The 20,293-nt window shown below is 37.5% G+C and overlaps 1 pseudogene; it reads right to left on the reverse strand.

Moving 5' to 3' along the window:
* Positions 1-1,341: 1,341 nt before the first annotated feature.
* Positions 1,342-20,293, reverse strand: part of LOC113780444 — a 43,412-nt pseudogene continuing 24,460 nt past the window's right edge.

Consider the following 20,293-nt stretch of genomic DNA (forward strand, 5'->3'; position numbering starts at 1 on the left):
CTCCACTTAAGCTTTCTAATAAATTGTAACACTAGAGGTTTGCTAATCTAGAGTTTGCTAACCATTTCAAACTAATACATAAACTAGGGTTTTCAATCTTAACCGAGATTAGGGTTTCCTCCTTAGCCCTAACCCTAACTTCACCACACCGAAATAATGAATAACCCTAATATCAACTTACGAACTGATTGGGGCCTCAAAATCTCCCCCACTTAGGAAAATTTCGTCCTCGAAATTAATTCTTTGGTCAAAGCATACCTTCGAAACCCGTCGAAGGGTCAGTCACCTCATATTGACCCATTGCATACACTCTTGCTGGCCCTTTGGCTCGATTTTCCCCTGCATTCATCGGCTTAGTTCTGGTCCCTTCAGTCGATGGCTTGAGTCCTTCCTTCTGCATCTTAGGGCACCGGGCAATCAGATGTTCGGTACTACCACATTTGAAGCATTTCCGTACCGAACTATTTTTCCAGCAATTTTCATCAGTATGATTGCCCCCACAGAAACCACAGGTTGGCTTAGTGGCCGTACTCGACCCTCCACGCTGGGCACTCCTCTGGGGCTCTTGCACTATCTGACCTCGCCCAAAATTATTCAGAGTTTTTACAGGTCGTGGACCGTCTGCGTCTTTACTCGCCTTCGCGGGTGGCTCGTTTCGCGAGCTCTGTCCAACCGGGGGATCGTTCGAGCTGGGTTGCCTCCTTTTCCGGTCATGAAAGGCTTTAACCTGTCCCCTGGCAGTCTCAATCCGCTGTGCTTTTTCTAGCGCTTGGCTAAATGTGTCCAACTGAGCAGCTGCTAGAGCCTCCTGGATTTCCACATTCAGGCCTTGGACGAAGCGACGAATTCGTTTTCGCTCCGTTAGCACCAACTCCGAAGCAAAACGGGAGAGTTTTGTAAACTGAGTTTCATACTCCGCCACTCTAGATGCCCCTTGACGCAGGCGGATAAAATCATCTTCTCGTTTCTCTTGCACAATGGGCGGCGAGTATTTCTCATTAAATTCTCGAGTAAAATTGACCCATGTCCAGGGGGTCTGTTCTCGCTCCCACTTGGCTTTGATCACGTTCCACCAGGCTCGCGCGGCCCCTTCGAACGGAAAGACGGCAAAGGATATCTGCCGCTCCTCCGAATACCTAAGCGCGGCAAATATGTCTAACATACGATCCATCCAGCCCTCGGCTAGGTCAGGAGTAGGTCCACCTATAAACTTAGGAGGTGCAAATTTCTGGAACCGTTCTAAAGCACGGTCCTCTCCCTCATGATTGCCCGGATTATGTCCCGGATTATGTCCAGGATTCCCAGTACTGCTCCCCTGGCCCTGTTGATTTGTCATTCGCTCTAGTAGATCGGCCATCCGCTGGATGGCTGTAGCGACTTGATCCGGTCCATTTCCATTATTTCCTTCAGAGCCTCGTCCTTGCTCTCCAGCTCTACTTTGACCACCGGAGTCCATTTCGGGGCACAAGTCTATGGATCGGAACGTTACATATACTTATTATTCAAACTATGAGCAAAAGTACGGACGTAAAGCGTATGCACAAAAGACACACAAAAGATAAGTTCAAAATGCCACTCAAATATATACATATATTTACAAAGTCACGCCAAAAGATTTACAGATTACCGACCTCCAATCGGTACAAAACCCAATGTACACAAGAGCACCGGCTCCAAAAATCTAGTCAGTCAACCAAATAACGAAAGAAAGTGGTCATGCCAGTTTTAACAAAAGTAATCCACTAGCTAAACAAAAGTACAAAAGCGACCCTAAACGCCTCTCCTAGGGCCCAGGTTCCCAACGGAACCTAACGTGTCCACCTCGTCCATCCCCTCTGGACCGGTGGCTCGAGACGGTGCCTCCGCGGCCATATCTAGGATGACCTCGCAGTCCATCGAAATACTCCGAACCCTCTCCTTCAGCTGCCTCTTCACAGCGAAAAGGTGCTGATGAGTGTCCTGAAGCTGACGGCGTAAAGCGTCCGCCCTCTGCATCTCATCTCGGAGACCCCGCTCCAAGTCCCTAATACGCATCGCCTGCCCATGGCCAACCTCTCTGGCCTCCTCTAGCTGACTAATCAGGCTGCGTCGCTCATCGTCCACTGCCAGGACGACCTCGTCAGGATAACTGTACGTATACCAACACCTACAAGGTCGGTGTGACACCTGACCAAAAGGGGAGTACAAAGTGTAAGGCTCTCCAGGTCTCTGCCGATAACGGATCGCCCGCTTACGCAGTGCTCGATCCTCTGGGCCCCTCGCACTCGGAGGTCTCGGTCCCATGCCACTAGGTCCCGCACTACTCGAACTGCCCGGATACATACCTACAAAACATTAATTCGTCAGTTCACCGGCATTTCAGCTTAAAATATATCATTCAGCTTAAAAGAATCAAATATGCCTAGTGCCTATCGCGTATGTCCCACTTGCCCAAGTCCTCTAACCTAGGCGCTCTGATACCACTTGTGACGCCCCCACTTCTCCCAAGGGCGAACCCTAGGGTATCGGCGGGACGCCTGCCTAGCTCGCGCCAGGACTCAAAACACAAAGCTAACAAAATTATATTAAACCAAAAGAGAACTATTTATAATATATACAACTGCCAAAAATTCTATTTACATCTTCAAAAGTATCGAGTCAAACCACTTTAATACATTATAATAACAATCATCAGAAGGTAGACCCTAAGGAGGGTTCTTATACAAATCACCAAAATAAAAACAAACATCCTAGTTGTCCGACTATTACAAACAAACCTAACTATACTAGTGTATGTGTCAAAAGTCCCCGCGTCGGTCCCTGCTAAGGAAAACAAAAGAAAAGGGGTAAGCTATATGCTTAGCAAGTAAACAGGGGCAAAAGCGTAAATCTCACATATTAACAATTCCACAGTAAGAGTAAAGCAAAAGCAGAAAAGTAACATCACATAATAAGGATACAGGTGGCTCCAAAGCCAGATCGTTTGCCATGTGTGACCTCCTGCCGACACTCCGTCGACCACAAGTAATGGTCCGTAGAACTTCACTTGTACTCCCACCGTACTCCTTATCACCCTCTCTGGCCAGACACCTCACAAACTTGCTCGAGCGAACGAAATTGAGCTTGGTTCACAAGTTCGGGTCACAAACTTGGTCCACATAATCGGTTAACCGGATTCACAAACTTGGTGACCTCAAACCAGGTTGGACTAACTTCGACCAAGCCCTAACCGGCTCGAATAGTCCATCTAGGTCATGAGATCTGGCCCCAAACTCACAAACTTCACAAAATTTACTCAAAAGTCACCCCGAGCCACAAGCTCAAGGGGTTTAGTTCCAAAATGATTCATATACATATGCCATATACAAATGTGTGCGTAAATTAGGGTTTAGGTCGAGTGCGATAAAGTACACCCTCGCCTAGGTACCCTTTTCATACATATCGAAACACATAAGCAACTAACACATAAGAGCAGCCTGAATACTTACACAACGAACAAAAGAGCAAAAGTACGAAATTCGTGCCGCAAGTAGTAGTTAGTAGGCCCCACCGGCTCCGCCTAACTCACCAACGTCTGAAATTGAAGATTGGGTCACAATATATCACAAACGGCTACTAACATACTTAAAACAAGCAAAACAGCAAAATCGGCACATGCAAGTGCGGAAACGGCAAAACGGGCGCACGCGCCCGCGCGGAACGGCAAACGGAAATGGCCAAATCTGCCTTCTCAAACCGTTTTGATCAAAAGTTAGGCTAGGAATGTCGGATCAAGGTACATGAGGTACCGTTACGAAGCTAAGAGAAAGGGCTACAATTTTCATGAAGACACCTAAATCCGGATCTGAACAGAAATAGGTCGAAAGTGTGGAAAATCGTTCCAGAAATTCGCACTCTATAGTAACGAACAGGGTATGTTTTCTGGACCATAACTCCCAGCTCACAAATCTAAATCAGGAAATTCCAAAGGCATTAGAAACCTGAGACATAAGGCTAAAACTTTGATGTTTTGGCCAAGACCTGAATCCATTCAGAACAGAACGAATATTGAGTACCAAAGTACCCGTCAGAACTGTCCAGATCAAAGGCAGTTCTGACGATCAATCTTGTTTTGATCATAACGGAAGCTACGGAACTCGAATTTCGACGCACTTTATACCGTTTCGAAGCTAAAACCAAGATCTACATTTCTTATGAAGGAGTTGACACCCAGATCGTACGGGATCAAAACTGAAAAATACACGGTCAGAAGCTGAAATTCAAAACGTACACAATTTCAGGGTACAAAATAGGTGCGAGTGTTTTGGTTATAACTCGAGCTACACAGATCCGTTTGATCGGAAATTTTGCAGATATATTCAGGACTTAAGAGGCTACAATGTTTAAGAAGGCTACTCAGTCCAGTTTCGAGGGTAACTAGGTCAAAAATGAAAAATACTACACCAGAATCACAAAAACAGATTCACAGAATGCATTCTATCGGAAACATCATAAATCAGGCTATCCAAGTCCGAATCCAAAAATTCCAAAACCAGCTGAAAGCTAAGAAACAGGGCTACATTTCATCAGAAGACCTCGACAACCAATTCGGAAGCAATTCCAGCCAAAACAACCAATTACAGGCGCAGTTCTTACATTCGGGTAAAACCAGAACAGCAATAGTAATTTCGACTTTTCTCATTCTACACTACTCCGATTGACCTGAAATTTTTTAGGCTCCTCTAAAATATCTTTCCCTACAACTTTCATGTTTTAATCCAAGGCCAATTCAGCCTCTAACTAGGAGCTAAAAATTCGGGCAGAATGCTCCCACAAGAACCCTAATTTTCTGAAATTTCTTCCAAACCAGAAATTGGTTGCAATTAATCACTTTTTCCACCTCCTAGAGTCATTATATACCATTGCCAATCATCATAGATAGCCACACAATCATGCTTATATTAAAACAGAAAAATCCCCAAAAATAATAAAACTCCATCACTTCAACCACAAATCAAGAAATAATCCATAAACTTGCATCTCATACTACCACTAAGCACGATTTAAGCATCAATTAAAGGAGAAGGGTGGTTCTTCACAACTCACCTTAGAAACAAGAGAGAGAGAGCAAGAGGTCCTCCTAGCTTTCCAAATCACTCCACCAAACAACTTACTAACACTAATTGAAGAGGTTTTATGGAGTAAGTTCAAGTTTCAATGGTTGATTTTGATGATTTGGAGCACAATGGAAGCAAAACTTGAAGAGTTTCTTCCTTTCTTTTTGAGAGAGAGGGCTGGCCAACAAGGGAGAAGAAATGGAGAATTTTTGGTTATTTTTTTGATTTAATTAGTCAATTGGTAAGACCAAGGGTAGACCACTCAAATGGTGACACTTGTCACCTTTTATTAAATACCTACCTAACTTGTCTCCCTCATATCAATCCAAATTGCAACCTCTACTTATCTCTTAACACCCGATAAATTAATTCCAGTATCCAAAACTTAACCTAGTTGGCCGAATTTTTCCGAACTTTCCGCGCTAGTGGGTCCCACGTCCGATATATGTTCTTAATTTCTCAAAAACTAACCGATACTAGAAAAATCATCTAAAACCTATATTTACTCAATAAAAATTATCTGGGGAATTTTCTAATAAAGAAAATGTAGAAAAAAGCGGGCGATAAATAAAACTCCACTTAAGCTTTCTAATAAATTGTAACACTAGAGGTTTGCTAATCTAGAGTTTGCTAACCATTTCAAACTAATACATAAACTAGGGTTTTCAATATTAACCGAGATTAGGGTTTCCTCCTTAGCCTTAACCCTAACTTCACCACACCGAAATAATGAATAACCCTAATATCAACTTACGAACTGATTGGGGCCTCACAATCTCCCCCACTTAGGAAAATTTCGTCCTCGAAATTAATTCTTTGGTCAAAGCATACCTTCGAAACCCGCCGAAGGGTCAGTCACCTCATATTGACCCATTGCATACACTCTTGCTCTCCAGCTCTACTTTGACCAACGGAGTCCATTTCGGGGCACAAGTCTATAGATCGGAACGTTACATATACTTATTATTCAAACTATGAGCAAAAGTACGGACGTAAAGCGTATGCACAAAAGACATACAAGAGATAAGTTCAAAATGCCACTCAAATATATACATATATTTACAAAGTCACACCAAAAGATTTACAGATTACCGACCTCCAATCGGTACAAAACCCAATGTACACATGAGCACCGGCTCCAAAAAATCTAGTCAGTCAACCAAATAACGAAAGAAAGTGGTAATCCACTAGCTAAACAAAAGTATAAAAGCGACCCTAAACGCCTCCCCTAGGGCCCAGGTTCCCAACGGAACCTAACGTGTCCACCTCGTCCATCCCTTCTGGACCGGTGGCTCGAGGCGTGCCTCCGCGGCCATATCTAGAATGACCTCGCAGTCCATCGAAATACTCCGCACCTGTCGCGCCCCATTTTTTCGCGATGGAAAAAGAAAGTGTTTATAAAGAAAGATGTGATTTTATTTAAAAATAAATGAAAAAGGACCAAGAATGGGACTTTTAAAAAATGTGCGACAATTTGGGTCCAAAATTTAGTCTAAAAGGGTTTTTAAGAAAAAATAGGAGTCGCCACTTGGTATGGAGTTTTGGTGTACCAAGTCACCCAAAAATAAAGTAAAATAAAATAAAACCCTTTTTGACAACTCCAGGTCTTTGAAAACAAGAGAAAATGGGTTCGGGAGTCACGGTTGAATAAAGGGAAGGCAAAGGTTCAATTGACTCAAACCTAAGGCACCCTTTCAACCTAGTCTAAGCTAGTTGCGAGGTTTAGTCAAAATTTTCCTAATCTAACCCTTAATTTTATCATATTTGGATGTTTCCTATATGGATGCAAATCTAAATATATCGAAAGGGACAAAATGTTCATTCAAGGGGTTTAATTGAACCAATCGCATTAATTGCGAAGGCCAAAATGATTCCTTGAAAGTGTCACGAATATGCAAATGATGAAATTAAAATAAAAGAAATTAAATTAAATTATATACATATATATAAGTGATCAAAGAAAAGGAGAATGCAACATAAAGGGTACGGGAGGCAAAACTCGTGACATAATTTTCTTATACATGGATTAATAGGGTACTTAAACTAAAAAGTTATAATCACCCATTTTCCATGTTTGAAAAATAATTCTCCTAATATGAACAAGCAAATGAACTAATTTAAATGAAATGCAATTCTAAATGACATGATTAGCACCTATAGAGGGTAGGAGATAATATAATAGGGAATATCATACAAATGAGAAAAGATCCTAAAAATGAAAATATGCATGAAAATGTAGTGAATAGCACACAAAGATGAATCTAGCGCAAGACGACCTAAAAGGATCTAGCGTTGGACTAGCCCATCTCTAAAAATCCTTACTAGCATTGGACTAGCAAGTAAACGGAGGGAGAAGCCACAACTAGCGTTGGACTAGTGTGGTGACGTCATGCATTAACAATTCATAGTGAAACAAATAAAACATAAATTAAAACAAATAAACACATAAGAGCACGTAGCACATAACACGTAAACATAATATCTAGATGCCAAAATCCTAAGAAAAGTGGATAAAACACATAACACATAAGCCACATAAACACGCAACCTATCTATTACATCGGGGAGCGCCTAACTACAATCTAGAAGGGAAAAATATAATAAAACAAATCTAATTATCCTATCTATTACATTTTTGAGGTATTTAAATGCCTCTTGAATCATTGTAAAAATTAACTAAAACATATATAAGAAAATTTGAATGAATATTTAAATCAAATAAATAAAGCATATAAAAATATAAACACATAGGAACACATAAGAGCACATAAGAGCACGTAATTGACATTGAAATAATAAAAATAGGGGTACCTCCCGTTTGAAGTGGTGACTAAATGGAGTCAAATTGTCCTATTTATACTCACAATGAACAAAAGAATCATGGCACCAATTTAATTGAAAAAACAATAATAATAAAAGTACTAAATTCACACTAATGTGTCAAACATAAAGAAATTTAAAACATCTAAAAATTGCAAGTTAAATATATTCAAAAGTAACATAATTAGCTATTAAAGAAAAGAAACAATCACAATAAAAAGAGTCAAAATTCACTAGGGACTGAATTGCAAAAATTGAAAAAAACTTTTGGGGACAAAAATTATATTTTTCCAAAGTTTAGAGGTCAAAATTAAATGAAAGATAAAATTCAAGGATCAAAGTGAAATTAATTTAAGGACCTAAGTGAAACAAATTTAAAATGTTCTGGGTCAAAGTGAAACAACTCCAAAGATCAGGGGCTAAAGTGCAAATTTCGGTTTCTGATATGGGAGAAAAAGGCCATCGGGCCATCATTTTTATTTATTTGGGCCGGATGCTATCTAAGCCCAGCCGAAGCCCAAAAGAAACTAGCAGGCCAACCTTTCATTTTGTCACTCAAGCCTGACCAAAGAAAACACATGGGCTCAGACCTCCTAAACCAACCGAAACCCAAAAGAAATAAAACAAAAACCATTCCCAAAACCCAACCAAAACTAACTCTTGGCCCATCAGAAAAAAAAAAAATCAGCCCAATTTCTTCTCATTTTTTCTTCTTTCTTTCTTCTTTTCTTTTCTTCCTTCCCCAATCGTTTCTTTCTCTGCTTCTTCGGCCAGCTGAAGAAGTTTCAGCTGGCGGCCATGGAGGCTGCCGGTGGTGTCGCCGCCGACCGCCACCGCCGGTGACCTCTCCGGTCACCAAAAATCCTCAAAATACACCTCCCCACTCCATTTTTCGCGTAGACTCCATTTTTGGAGTTAGTTTTTACAAAAGATTATCTGAAAGTGGCCAAAATGTCAAAATACAGTCCAGTTTTTTATTTTTTAAAACACCCAAATCTTTCACCAAAAATCATAAAAATATATTACAATACTCCTTATAACCTCTACAATACAACTATGATTTTAACTAACCAGAAAACAATAACAAAAGACTACATTAAGGCAAAACAGGAAATGAAATTGTCAAGAATGGGAGGTAGAAGGGTGCGCGGTGGACGCTGAGACTCACCAACAGGAAATGAAATTGATCAAGAATGGGAGGTAGAAGGGTGCGCGGTGGACGCTGAGACTCACCAACAGGAAATGAAATTGATCAAGAATGGGAGGTAGAAGGGTGCGCGGTGGACGCTGAGACTCACCAACAGGAAATTAAATTGATGCGCGGAGGGACGCGATTACGCTCCAACAGGAATTTAAATTTGTCAAGAATGGGAGATAGAAGGGTGCGCGGTGGACGCTGAGACTCACCAACAGGAAATTAAATTGATGCGCGGAGGGACGCGATTACGCTCCAACAGAAAATTAAATTTGATCTTCTTGATTGAGTTTTATTTGATTTTTTTTTTTTTAAATAACAGATTGGTGGGATTGACCCGAGCCCAATGAAATACTGAAAGAAATGAAAACGCAAGTCCTATACTATCTAATTGAAAGGCTTAAATGCACGTTGCTCAAGTTGGTGGATTTGCAATCTCTCTTTCTTTCTTTTTTTTTTTCAAAATTTTTTAGAGAAATGAAAGAAACATACTTTTTTTTTAAAAAAAAAAAAAAGTCCAAGTTACGAATTTTAAAACTAGAAGAATACCAATGACAATTCTCCCTTCAAGAGATTCGAGAGGTACATACATACGTCACTATCCTCTCGATTTTAAAAGACTCTTTTTCTTTTTTTCACTTTTTTTTTTCTTTCACAAAATCGATTTAGAATGCATTACCAAAATTGGAGCTCACTCCTTTTGCTATTTGCTCCAGCGTAAATCATGTTTAACAAAAACCACATTTTTCATACTTTCGAAAAGGCAGAAAAAGTGATCACATAATGCCACCACCCATGTGATCCTTTGTGATTCCTTTGGCCCTGAGAACCATGCAAGCATGATTTTTTTATGTCAAAACTGCTCCCCAAGAGTTGTGCTGCAACTTGTGTTGAATCTTCTCAGTTTTTTAGCATCAGTCAGTCATACTTCCCTTTGTATCACAAATCAACTCTTTCTAATGACCAGATTTGAAGGAATGTCCGTTTCAAGTTTCAACACTCTGCTCTTCGTTCATGATTCTCTTGTGCTCCAAAACCTTACATTGATGACCTTAGCATTTCGGATTTTTCCTAAGGTCACCCCCATTTTCTTTTCCTTTTTCTATTTCTTCTTCTTTTTTTTCTTTTTTTCATTTTTTCATTTTTTTTCTTTTTGAAAAAAACACCCATTCGGGTTTTCACTCAATGAACAAATTTTGTCAACAACCTTTATCAACTCAAGAATATGTTTTAAGAAATAATGGCATCAGTGCGACAATCCTTCCCATGCAAAATTGGTGAAGGTGTATTGACATCATTTGCCATTTGATTGAGTGATTTTTGTTAGAGATACTACTAAGGCGGAGGTCGGGACTTCATGATTTTTTATGATGGGGTCAGGTGGGGTGTGGAAGAAATGTGAAGGCTTGAGAGCAAAATCCTCAAAGAGGTTTCAAAAACCCTAAGATCATGTTCTATCAATATTTGCCCCAGTATGAGGGTATTAAAACTGAAAAAATTGCCCCAGTTTGGCTTTTGAATCTATTTTCCTTTTCATTTTCCTTCTCTTTTTTTTTATGACAAATAGGAGATAAAATTTGCCCTGGTGTGGGATTTGCAATCTTTAGGGGGCTATCAAAAAGAATTATTAAGTTATTTTGAAGGTTCAAAGGGAAAAATCAAGGGTAAGATATTCAAAGAGAAAAGAAGAAGGTTCGCCTTTAATCCACCCTAGATGGTATCTCAAAAAGAAAAATCATCTAATCAGATTAAAGAATTTCTTACACATGTCTGAATTGATTGGCAGAGGAAAAACCTGTCCATCCAGTTCTGTGAGAATGGGTGTTCCTCCGGATAGCACTCTTTGAACAATAAATGGCCCTTGTCAAGTTGGAGCAAACTTTTCTTTAACCTCCTCTTGAATCGGAAGAATTTACTTCAAAACCTTATCCCTCACTTCAAATAAGCGAGATTTGTCTTTCTTGTCATAACTAACGAACCATCCTTTGATGATAGCATTGTCCATGACAAACATTCAACTTCTTTTTCATCAATTAGAGACAGCAACTCATTGTGCTCCTTAATCCATTCGATTTCTTCTGCCTGAGCCTTTGTCAAAATGTGCAAGGACGGAATCTCGGTTTTGGCATGTATTACCATTTCCATTACAGCATAAGAGGGCAAGGTGTTACCCCAACTTAGAAATGTAATCTCCAATGAAATGCTCCCAGAGTTCAATTGCAAAATTTGCAAAATCGAAGGGAAAACTCTCTTTTTCTTTTTCTTTTTTTCAATCTTTTTTTCTCTCTCTTTTTTCATTTTTTCCCTTTTTTTTTATTTTTTTCCTCCTTTTTTTTTACTATTCTCTCTTTTTTTTATTCCCCCTTTCTTTTCTCTCTTTTTTTTTCATTCCCCCTTTTCTTTCTCTCTCTTTTTTTTCATTCCTCCTTTCTTTTCTTTTCTCTCTTTTTTTTTCAAGTTGGCTGCTGAAGTATGTACTCCTTTTGAGCAAATAGCCGATCCTCCACTTTGCAATGTAGCATTATTGCTCCATTTTTATTCGTGATTAATCTCCAAATTTGCAAGTTTTGAATTGCACTTTTTCCTCGATCTCAACCATAAACACCTGCATAAGGGGAATTTTTCAAAGCACTTGAATTTTTCAATTTTTTACTTTTTTTTGTTTATTATATATTTTTTTTTGAGCAATGAAGTAACAATTAAGATTCATGCAAAGTATTGACTTATCAAGATTTTAAAAAATATATACTTGATCTTGGACATACCCTACAAATGTATTATAAAACTTTTGCCTCAATTTGAACTTATTTGGTGAAATCTCACAATATATTACAAAAAATTTGCCCCAGATTTAGGGTTATTTTAGTTGCAAAATAATCACATACAATGTGAATATAAACTACATTTTTCAAATGAAGAATTTAAATATCATATCCAAACTCATGTAGAAGATTCCATGATAAATCCCTCAAAATAAGACCAAATTGAAAAAGATCTCTTCCTTGTTTTGGGATTGGTGTTGAGGGAAAAGTATCACTTTTCTTATGAGCTCATCTTTTAGGACCAATCAAATGGATATTATTCAGGATTTTGAGATGGCTCAGGGGAATGGTATGTCAGGATCTGTCTTTTTTTTTTTCCAAATTGTATCTAGCACATTCAATATCACATCTTGGTGAAAGCAAATAGTTTATCACTCTTATTTCTTGAGAAAATTCAGTCAACATATAAGCTGTATAGGCTTGTAATATATGGGTAAAAACGATAGCTAAACATATGAAACAGGTTATGGCCTTATGATCATGAGTGATTGGTAGATTCCTTAAAGACAATATTTTCACTTCAAATTGTCATGAAAAATAAGTCAACAATGGACTTTATGAGCTTGTAATGTGGCTTGACAACGATAGCTAAAAAAATAAAATTTTCAAGGACAATGCACTTAAGATCGCACTTCTTCCCAAAATTGCCCCAGTTTCGGACTTAGATCCTGGGACCCTGTTTTGACTCTCTCTTTATCAATCACTTCAGCATTGAATGTCTTTGCATTTTTTTTCTTTTCATTTCATCATTTTCCACATTTTTTTCACATTTTTCTTTGTTTCTCTTTCTCTCTTTTTCTTTCTTCTTTTGTTGTTTTGTTTTTTTGATTTATCAATGCTGAGATCCCGCATGTCAATGATAGAATTGAAAACTCCCTAATTTTTGGAGTATAGATGGCCCTCTTTCTTTCCGACATTGAAAACCAAATATCAATAGTAGAGTCAAATTCCCCCAACTTGTAGCATTTTCTCCCTTCTTCTTCTTTTTTTTTTCTTTTTGAAATCTCCTTCCCCAGTGTGGGGGTGCAATCATAAGTACTTTCGAAACGAACCACCAATTTAGGCTCAACTGAGGATGCAAAGGATAAAAGTGTTTAGATGGTAGAAACGATGGCCAAAGCATCATTCTTATTTCTCATGACAACCAAAGTAAAGAATAACCCATTGGAAAAATCCATTTCCATTTGACATTCGAAAATTTTTTCCATGGAGGGTCATGATCATTTAGGATTTTATTTGAAACGAAATTCTATTTTTAAAGGCTCAAATGGGAAAACAAATGATAGAATCTGTATAAATAGAGAAACGAAAGCCTAAAGTATCATTCCAAATTTTCAAAACAAAATAAGAAGTAATGTACATTTTTGCTTTCACTCAGATGTGGATTGAATCTGGTTAGACACACCAGACACTTCCACAGAAAAATTATCTCACTTTGAAGCTAGTCAGCCAATGCGACTGATCTTGGACGTTCAATAGAAGTGGACAAAAAATGAAAATGAAAAGTGTTGGGGTTAATCTTTTATGACAAGCTATCAAATTTGAATGACCTCTTTTATTTCCGACTATCCTCATTGAATAGTTTAGGCCACAAATCTAGTGTATGCAAAGAATTTTGGGAATTGGACATGCATTCATGAATTTCAAGCAAGAGGTCGAAAAAATTTCAATTTAGCCTTATTTCTTAGGATTCATCATGAAATCTCCCAATAAGCAAATAAAGAATGAATATATACAAAACAATAATTGTCTAAATAAAAACTTTTTTATTCAAATGTTTGAAAATTTTTTCTCAAATATAATACATGTGAGAAAATAAAAATCTCTAAAAAATACACTTTCAAATACATATACACACTTTCTCTTTCTAACTTTTGAGACAAAATGTATTAGAAACAATGAATCAAAAGATTTTTGAGATGCTTTACACTAACATTTTCAAATGGATTTTTCATTCATTTTTTTTTCACATTGTAGGATCTGCCCAAGAATCAAATAACACTCGTAATTTTTCAAAATTTATTAGACCCAAAAATATTATCAGATATAGGAAAAATACTTTTACCTTGTTAAAACAACTTTTATAAATGCAGGGGAGGGGGAAAAATAAAAGCAAAATACCCAGAGTTAGTAAGCAAAACTGCAAAATCGATATGCATGTCCTATGGGTGAGCCCTTTTATGCCAAGGGTTGGCCTAGCATGAAAAATGCAATCCTCTGGGGTAGGCACCATACAATACCTGATGGATCCGATCAATGAAAAGACAATTTTGAAAAAACTGGATAATTGGAGTGACAAGAGACAATTTGTCCTAACAAAATGAGGACAAAGTCCGAATGGATTGATTGCATTGATTGACACATAAAATGATATCAAAATCAATTTAGTGTGTAAAACTTACTTTTGAAAGGATTGAAATGTCTCGACTAGTTTCTTCGGTGAACCATAGATCGCAACTTTAAAAGAGAATAAATAGGTTAAATGAATCGAATGAAATTGATAGTTAGTTCAAAAATTGACTGGATTATCTTGAAAGTGAATAAAACCGATCTAATGGATCGGATGAAATTGAGAATTTATTCAAAAAAATAAAATTGATTAAATGAATAATGAATTGGATGGAATTGATGATTTATTCAAAATTGATTGTATTGTCCTAAAAATGAATAAATTGGTCAAATGGATTGGATAGAATTGACAATTTATTCAAAAATCGACTGGATCACTAGCCAAATGAACAGAATGGAATTAATGATTTATCCAAAATGAAATTGAATGAAAATGAAATTAAAAAATGAGCAAAATTGTAAGGATCGAATGATCTATAAAAAAATCGATTCAATCATCTTAGATGTAAAAATGGAATGAATGAAATTGATGATTTATTCAAAATCGACCGAATTGCCCTAAAAATAGGTAAACTGGTCACATGAATTGAATGAAATTTAATTTATTCAAAATTGACCGAATCACCCTAAAAAAGGGTAAATTGATCAATCGAAATTGATGATTTATTCAAAATTAACTTAGTCCTAAAAGTGAAGAAATAGGAAAAAATGGATTGGATGAATTTGATGAATAAAATGGTCCAATGAAATTGATGATTTATCAAAATCGATGGAATTGTCAGCCATTGATAGTTTCAAAAAATTCATTGTGATTCATTAGTCTATGAGCCTTCGAAAATCAAGATTCGGCCTTAACATACTTATCATCTCAACAATGAGGAATTTGTGAATTTCTTCAACTTAATGTCCGTTACGCAAGGAATTTTTACCAATTTTGATAAAATGGCCAAAAAGTGATTATTAAAGGCTCATATTCTAATGCGTAAAAACTGTTCCATCATTCTCAATGCCGTCACACGGAAGGGATCGAATCCTACCTTACCTTGTGCACTACCCCTTTGGATGGTACAAAAAATATAAACGTGCAAGTCTCATTGGATTACATATCCGAGACACAAAGGCGGCTTATTCCTAACGCGGGATCCCCTATGCGGCATTCCCTCTAAAGTTGATGTATGATGCCAGTTTATTAAAGCGAGTTAAATATGCAATGAAATAATTGACATATGATCTAAAAGTACCCCATTTAAATGCCGGGGTAAGCCTAAAATGAAATGTATTCATGCTGCAAATGCGAAACATTGAATTTAAACGTGTCACATCAAATAGGGTAGGCTCCTAGAGAGTACCATGCCAGGACTCTTATTTTCTAGGACTTATGAATGCAATGAAGACACAAAAACCAAGAAAAGTTAGTTTAGACAGATAAATACACATAACACATTGTAGCAACGAAATCAACACAAGGAAATAAAGCAATAAAAAGAGGAAAGGGATTGGACCCCTCCCCTCGTGAATAGTGTCCCTAATAGGGTAAGGTCGACTCTACCCTAGGCAAGCTAAAATGGATGCATGAGGTTAGGGTTCACTAATGCATCTAGACTCGATAGGTTTTAGGTCCCCGAGCCTTCAGACTTGGAAACCAAGGGTCATCACTCCCAAGGTTCCTTGTCGGTGGCTCGAGCGATTCCCCAGACGTTGCTACGCACACGTCGTGTTACGGCTACCCGTCTGGGCGAATCTAAAAAAATCTCAACCTTCGACTAAAAACTAAAATGTCGCGCCCCATTTCGCGATGGAAAAGAAAAATAAGTTGAGTTATAAAAAGATGTGATTTAATAATAAATGAAAAAGGACCTAGAATGGGACTTAAAAGAATGCGACAATTTGGGTCCAAAATTTAGTCTAAAAGGGTTTTTAAGAAAAAATAGGAGTCGCCACTTGGTATGGAGTTTTGGTGTACCAAGTCACCCAAAAAAAATAAAGTAAAACAAAATGAAACCCTTTTTGACAACTCCAGGTCTTTGAAAACAAGAGAAAATGGATTCGGGAGTCACGGTTGAAGAAAGGGAAGGCAAAGATTCGATTAACTCAAATCTAAGGCACCCTTTCAACCTAGTCTAAGCTAGTTGCGAGGTTTAGTCAAAATTTTCCTAATCTAACCCTTAATTTATCACATTTGGATGTTTTCTATATGAATGCAAATCTAAAAAATATCGTAAGGGACAACATGTTCATTCAAGGGTTTAATTGAACCAATCGCATTAATTGCGAAGGTCAAAATAAATCCTCGAAGGTGTCACAAGGATGCAAATGATGAAAAAGAAAAGAAAATAAAAGAAAAGAAATTAAATTATATACATATATATAAGTGATCAAAGAAAAAGGGAATGCAACATAAAGGGTACGGGAGGCAAAAAAAATTCGTGACATAATTTTCTTATACATGGATTAATAGGGTATTTAAACTAGAAAGTTATAATCACCCATTTCCCATGTTTGAAAAATAATTATCCTAACATGAACAAGCAAATGAACTAGCTTAAATGGGATGCAATTCTAAATGACATGATTAGCACCTATAGCGGGTAGGGGATAATATAATAGGGAATATCATGCAAATGAGAAAAGATCCTAAAAATAAAAATATACATGAAAATGTAGTGAATAGCACACAAAGATGAATCTAGCGCAAGATAACCTAAAGGGTCTAGCGTTGGACTAGCCCATTTCTAAAAATCCTTACTAGCGTTGGACTAGCAAGTAAGCGGAGGGAGAAACCACAACTAACGTTGGACTAGTGTGGTGACGTCATGCATCAACAATTCATAGTGAAACAAATAAAACATAAATTAAAACAAATAAACACATAAGAGCACGTAACACATAACACGTAAACATAATATCTAGATGCCAAAATCCTAAGAAAAACGGATAAAACACATAACACATAAGCCACATAAACACGCAATTTATCTATTACATCGGGGAGCGCCTAGCTACAATCTAGGAGGGAAAAATATAATAAAACAAATTTAATTATCCTATCTATTACATTTTTTTGAGGTATTTAAATGCCTCTTGAATCATTGTAAAAAATTAACTAAAACATATGTAAGAAAACTTGAATGAATATTTAAATCAAATAAATAAAGCATATAAAAATATAAACACATAGGAACACATAAGAGCACATAAGAGCACGTAATTGACATTGAAATAATAAAAATAGGGGTACCTCCCGTTTGAAGTGGTGACTAAATGGAGTCAAATTGTCCTATTTATACTCACAATGAACAAAAGGATCATGGCACCAATTTAATTGAAAAAGAAAATAATAATACAAGTACTAAATTCACACTAATATGTCAGACGTAAAGAGATTTAAGCAAATCTAAAAATTCCAAGTTAAGTATATTCTAAAGTAACATAATTAGCTATTAAAGAAAAGAAACAATCATAATAAAGAGAGTCAAAATTTGCCAAGGACTGAATTGCAAAAATTGAAAACTTTTGGGGGACAAAAATTATATTTTCCAAAGTTCAGGGGTCAAAATTAAATGAAAGATAAAATTCAGGGACCAAAATGAAATTAATTTAAGGGCCTAGGTGAAAGGAATTTAAAATGTTCTGGGCCACAATAAAACTACTCCAAAGATCAGGGGCTAAAGTGCAAAATTTGATTTCTGATTGGGGAGAAAAAGGCCATTGGGCCATTATTGATTTCTTTGGGCCGAAAACTACCTAAGCCCAACCGAAAATCCATAGAAACGAGCAGGCCAGCCCGTCATTTTATCACTCAAACCTGACCCAGAAATGCATGGGCTCCAGCCTCCTAGCCCATCCGAAACCCAAAAAAAAAAAATAAACCAAAGCCCATTTCCAAAACCCAACCAAAACTAACTCCTGGCCCAACCGAAGAAAAAACATTAGCCCAAACCGTTTTCTTTCTTTTCTTTTCTTTCTTTTTTTTTTCTTCTTCTTCTTTCTTTTCTTTCTTCCCCGTTCGTTCCGTCTCTTCTTCTTCCCAGGCGAGCTGAAGCTTCAGCTGGCGGCCATGGTGGTCGCCGGTGGCGCCGCCGCCGCCGACCGCCACCGCCGGTGACCTCTCCGGTCACCAAAAATCCTCAAAATACACCTCCCCACTCGATTTTTCGCGTAGACTCCATTTTCGGAGTTAGTTTTTACAAAAGACGATCTAAAAGTGGCCAAAATGTCAAAATACAGTCCAGTTTTTATTTTTTAAAACACCCAAATCTTTCACCAAAAATCATAAAAAATATATTACAATACTCCTTATAACCTCTACAATACAACTATGATTTTAACTAACCAGAAAACAATAACAAAAGACTACATTAAGGCAAAACAGTACCTAAAAATCTTTTTGGCATTTTTTCAAACAATTAATATGCATTCACAGACATCATTTCCTTTTCCTTCATCTAGTTCATGCCATTTCCAAATTTTCAGCAATGCAACAACAACAATACAAGGCAGCGAGCAGAAATGAAAGAAAACTAAACAATGAAGCATTGATTTAATGTGCTAGACAAAGACTAAAAAAAATACCTCAATGTAGGTGTGTGTGAGGTTGAGATGGAACCGAGAGGAGTTGGGGAAGATTTTTTTTGTTCTATTTGTTTCCTCCGCCCGAGTCCGAGAGAGGGAGAGTGAGGGGTCAGCTGCAAAATTCCGAGAGCTTCCCTTCCTCTTCTCTCGTGCGTTTCTTTTTTTTTTTCTGCCTCTGCCAAGTGAGCCCAGAGGGATTGGAGTGCTTTTTTTCTTTTTGTGGCTTGTCTTTTTGGTCTCCTGAAACTAGAGAGAGCCGAGGGATGTATTTTTTGGGGGAAGCAAGAGTGGAGAATTTTTTCTTTGTGGCCTCCCTGATTTTCCAGAGAGAGCCGAGTGAAGAAAATGGGTCGCCAAATTAGCTTTTTGTGCGTGTTTTCTCCTCTGCAAATGTTGAGTGTTGGCAGAGCCAAAAACTCATGGCCAAGAAGGAGTCAAATGGGTTTGGTTTCCTTCAAAATGATGGCTTCTGCGGATGAAAAGAAAGGTCCCTGGCAATTGAGTGTGGAATGGGTTAATAGTTGTTTTGGTAGAGAAAATGATTATGATGATTTTTTTTTATTTTCTTTTTTGTTGATTGTTTTTTTTGTTTGTTTGTTTGTTTTTCTCTTTCTTTTTTTTTTTCTTTTTTGTTTTTTTTTTTTATTTTAAAAGCAAACCTGCAAAAATGAGAAAATGCACATTAAAATGCAAGAAAATAAATAACTCATTAAATAGAAAAATCTTGAGAAAATATTAAAAATTGACAAAAATTTGGTGTCTACAGCTTGCCCCTCTTTGTCTAGAGTTTCAAAGAAACTCAAGACAAAGACGTAGACACCAAATTGCTTACCTGTCTCTTCTAGCTGTACCTGAGCTAAAATAGACAAGCTAACACTTGGCTGAAATTATTGGACAAAATGATGCAATAACATTGCAGAAAATGTGACCGAACCCATGTAGAATTGCCTACGTATCCCACCATGGGAATCAGGTCAAACGTAGTTCGAATGCAAGTGAACCACAATGAAACAAGTGTATTGACAAACTGCGGTCTTTGCAAAGTCGAAAAAGTTTGAGCTCTCAGAACTTCTAAACAGGAAATACAAAATGAATGAGATAGCACAATTATTAATCAAAACAGTCAAGAAAAGTAACTTGTCATAATTAGAAAAAGATGCGCGGAGGGACGCGGTTACGCTCCAACAGAAAATTAAATTTGTCTTTTAGAAAAAGATGCGCGGAGGGACGCGATTACGCTCCAACAGAAAATTTAAATTGATTCTTCTGATCTGTCAAGAAGGGGAGATAGAAGGGTGCGCGGTGGACGCTGAGACTCACCAACAGGAATTTAAATTGATGCGCGGAGGGACGCGATTACGCTCCAACAGGAAATTAAATTGTCAAGAAGGGGAGATAGAAGGGTGCGCGGTGGACGCTGAGACTCACCAACAGGAATTTAAATTGATTCTTCTGATCTG

Source organism: Coffea eugenioides, chromosome 8, assembly GCF_003713205.1.
Source record: "Coffea eugenioides isolate CCC68of chromosome 8, Ceug_1.0, whole genome shotgun sequence".
NCBI classification, from domain to species: Eukaryota; Viridiplantae; Streptophyta; class Magnoliopsida; order Gentianales; family Rubiaceae; genus Coffea; species Coffea eugenioides.